We start from the raw sequence: 4,047 nt of genomic DNA, 5'->3' as shown, positions 1-4,047 counted from the left end.
ATGCCACAGTGCTTGTCAAAGCCAGTTCTGATTAATCTTCTTTGTCAGTGTGTCCTTTGCCATTCCCTATCACTCCTCCCTGAGAGAGACTTCTTGATGCAAGAAAAAAAAATTTGGCAAATCTCAATGATTTTTATACTGACTTCATGATGGAAAGAAATCACCTCTGCCTCACTCAAGAATGGTGATACATAGCACACTGCATGTTGTTCTGCTAACGGAACGTTTGGCAGTTTGGATTCACCAGCACCCTGAGAGAAAGATGAACAATCTCCTACTATTTATAATTTTGTCCCTGAACCCCACCGTAGGCCTGCCAGGAGTCAGCAAACAACAGCAGTGGGTACAGTTTCAACTGTCAACTTATCCAGCGTTTCTTATTTAGGACAATAGTGAAAAAAATCACCTCTATTTTTTTTGCATTAATTCCATGAGTGCCACACCACAGATAATCCTGACCGACCAAGTTGATAGACATTTTGTGAGGGACACAGTTCAACGCATGACACTCTCTCATGTCCATGAAGCAACTGGTGTTAAAAATGTGACAAAACAAAGGCCTGTTTTCCTCTAAAGTTTAGAAAGATATGTTACACTACAGAGTCTTTTCTCCCTCTCAAATTTTGGTTGTCTTTCCATATTAACAAATCTGGTCCTTGGGAAAAAGACATCATGCTTGAAATGGTAATAGATCAGAGAAAGAGAGGAAGATCCCCACCAAGGTGGATGGACATAGTAATTGCAACAGTAGGGTTGTGCATGGCAGTGATCCTGAAGACAGGACAGCAGAAGGCAAAGATTTGATTTTTTGGCTCATGCATAGGGCTGCTGTGCGTGTTGGTGGACTCAATGGCACCTAACTCATCTTGATATCCAACAACCTCGAGCATTTCTTCATGTATATATTGGCTATCTGAACGTCTTTGGCAAAGTGTCTTGTTGTGTCCTCGAAGTCTTCATATTGCTAAAATGCTTTCAAAAAAGGTGTAGCATTGCACGCCAATCTAGGCAAGCTGGGAGTGTACGTTCTCATATACTTCTTAGCCATAGCTGATAGACATCAGCTCCCCTGATAGACATTTTAACCTGTATCGTAGGTGAAACGTTTGTTCTTATCATTGCAGTCTCATGACAATCAGGGTAGGAATCTCTAGAGGCCTAGCCGATATGGAGCTGCACTGCCAATGCAAAGGCACACAGTTTGAATTCACCAGCTGCTTTAAGGGATAAAACACTCCCGCCATGTGATTGAGAGCATCTGAAAACCCTCTGGCGGGTCGGCTGTGAGTTGGTTCCACCTCGACAGCAATGAGGAGTTGTTTCACAGCTAGGGAGATTTCATGTTCGTTTATCATTTGTACTTATTTCCTTAATAAATAGCCTAATCACGTTGTTGACAATTTTTTTTTGTCAACTTGTAGTTTTTGTACCATAAATAGTGACCCTTTGTAGTTTTAAGTGTGGTTAAGTAAAATTTTGACACATAGAGACCCTACGTGACAGTGTACAACTGCCCTGTAGGGTTTCCTGTTATTATAGTTAGATATGGTCGAGTAAGCTCTCAGTCAAGGTAATCCTTGTGCAGCAGAGCGAAGCACTGGCCAGTCCATCCTGCACCATCTTCACCTTCCTCGTTACCTCTGCTGTTCTTAATCCCCTTCTTGCAGTCATCACGTCAGTCCATCTCATTGAGGGTCTTCCTCCCTTTTACTGACCCCCTATTTTGCCAAGCATGACTGGCCCTTCCTCATATGCCCAGTGTACACCCAAGTCTCACTAGCCTTGTTTATTTTCTTTTTTAAAAAAATTTTATTATTTTTGTGTGTACTGGCAAATTGGATCTGACTCACCACTGGACCAATCGGTAGCATCAAGATGGATGGCGAAGAGATTGAGATTGTTCACAGCTTCAGTTTGCTCGGCTCCACGGTCAACACTCTTGGCACCAGTAGCCAGGAAATAAAAAAACATATTGAGATGGGAAAGTCTGCGGTTAGGGACCTCTCTAAAGTACTCAGGAGCAACAGTGTCTCTCTGGAGACTAAGGTGCGCCTGATACAGGTCATGGCATTTGCAATCGCTTGTTATGCATCAGAGAGTTGGACAATGACTAGGGAGGACAGAAGGAGAGTGGATGCTTTTGAGCTGTGGTGCTGGAGAAGGGTACTGAATGTACCCTGGACTGCCAGGAAAACAAACAGATCCATCTTGGAGAGGATTAAACCAAGCTGCTCCTTGGAGGCAAGGATTCTGGGGCTTCGTCTGACATACTTTGGACATGTTGCCAGGAGGGACGGGTCCTTGGAGAGGGACATCATGCTTGGGAGGGTGGAGGGACAGCGCAGGAGGGGAAGACCCTCTATGAGGTGGATTGATTCGGTGACTGGGGTACTCGGGATGGGTGTGTCAGAGGCGGTGCGGTTGGCACAGGATAGAGCAGGGTTTAGGGCTGTTGTGCATAGGGTCGTTATGAGTCGCAAACGACTCGACGGCACATAACAACAACAACAGTACAGGAGGAGATTGTCTCTCTTCTCCCGCAGAGCATCTGGTGGATTCAGACTGCTCAACTCTGGGATTGCAATACAGCTTCTTGCCACTAGGCCACCAGAGCTTGCCACTAGCCTTGTTTCTAAGGAGAATTCTGGATACCCTTCTTCCAAGACAAATTTATCTGTTATGTAAATAGTCCGTGGCAAGTTTGTTCAATATTTGTCCCCAGGACCGCATTTCAGATGGATCAATTTCTTTGGTCTTCTTTATTTGTTATTCAACTTGCACATGTTATATGACAATTGATAATACCATGGCTTGGTTCAAACACACTTTACTGTTTCAAGTGACATTCTTGCTCTTTAACACCTTAAAAAGGCCTTTGAGAGCAGATATGCTTACTGCAGTATTTTATTTGCTGTCATGACTGCTGTTTCCATAGGTAGCACTTTCATAACTCATTTTCAGGGGACAGATGTCCAGGCCTTCCTTTCTCCTATGATGCTGCTGGCAAGGTTTGAATTGCCAACTTTAACCAACCATTTCATCACTGGGGCTCCTTAAGTCTTTAAATTATCAAGTGTATCTTTTTACTCTTGAATTCTAGACACAAATTTAATTGGCTCTTGGTGTTTCACTTAGGTGACTGGGCACATCCCAAATTTAGATCCAAATTGGATTTCTGAACTTCTTCAGAAAATCTGCCTCTCTTGCCAAGTTTCTAGTTTCAATAGCAACACTGTCTTTCCAAAATTTTGTCTTTCTCCCATGACCCACATCCAGTTGTGTTAACATGAAATCATACCCACATCTAATCACATCTCACTAGTAGTACTGCTCCCTCTGATTCATGTTATTATCATCTCCTTCCTGGATCTTTGCAGTGGCACCATTGGAGCAACCCTTGTTCTGACTCTGAAGAGCAGCCAGAAAAGTTACTAGGAATCAAGTTAGTTCAGATCAACCCCTCTGCTCCATGCTTACCATGAATTTCTAGCCTCCCTCAAAGTGAAATGTCAGTTTAAAGACTAGGGTGAACCAAACCCTGGTCTTCTCAATTGCTTGTTATGCATCTGAAAGCTGGACAGTGAGTGACTTAAGGGTGACAGAAGAATCAATGCCTTTGAGCTGTGGTGCTGGAGTAAAGTATTGAACATACTATGGACTGCCAAGAGAACAAACAGGTATTTTCTGGAGAGTGTGAAACCAAGTTGCTACTTGCTGGCAAGGATTTTGAGGCTCTGTTTCACATACTTTGCATAGAAGAACGTCTTGTTTGGAAGGATGGAGGGATAGTGCAGAAGAGGAAGACCCTGGATGAAATGGATTGACACAGTAACTGGAGCAATGGGAGTAGCTGAGACAAAGGGCAGGGCTTAGAGCCATAGCTGTGAGTTGTACTTGACACTATAACAACAACAAAGGGAAAGCCAGTTATATTTGTTCCCATTCCAAAGAAAGGTGACCCCACTGAGTGTGGAAACTACAGAACAGTGTCATTGATTTCACATGCAAGCAAGATTCTACTGAAGATTATCCAAAAACGATTAGAAC

This window comes from Elephantulus edwardii, unplaced genomic scaffold (genome assembly GCF_000299155.1).
Source record: "Elephantulus edwardii isolate Elephantulus edwardi_28Jun2011 unplaced genomic scaffold, EleEdw1.0 scaffold00126, whole genome shotgun sequence".
Taxonomy (NCBI): domain Eukaryota; kingdom Metazoa; phylum Chordata; class Mammalia; order Macroscelidea; family Macroscelididae; genus Elephantulus; species Elephantulus edwardii.
Note: the sequence above shows the minus strand (reverse complement) of the source record.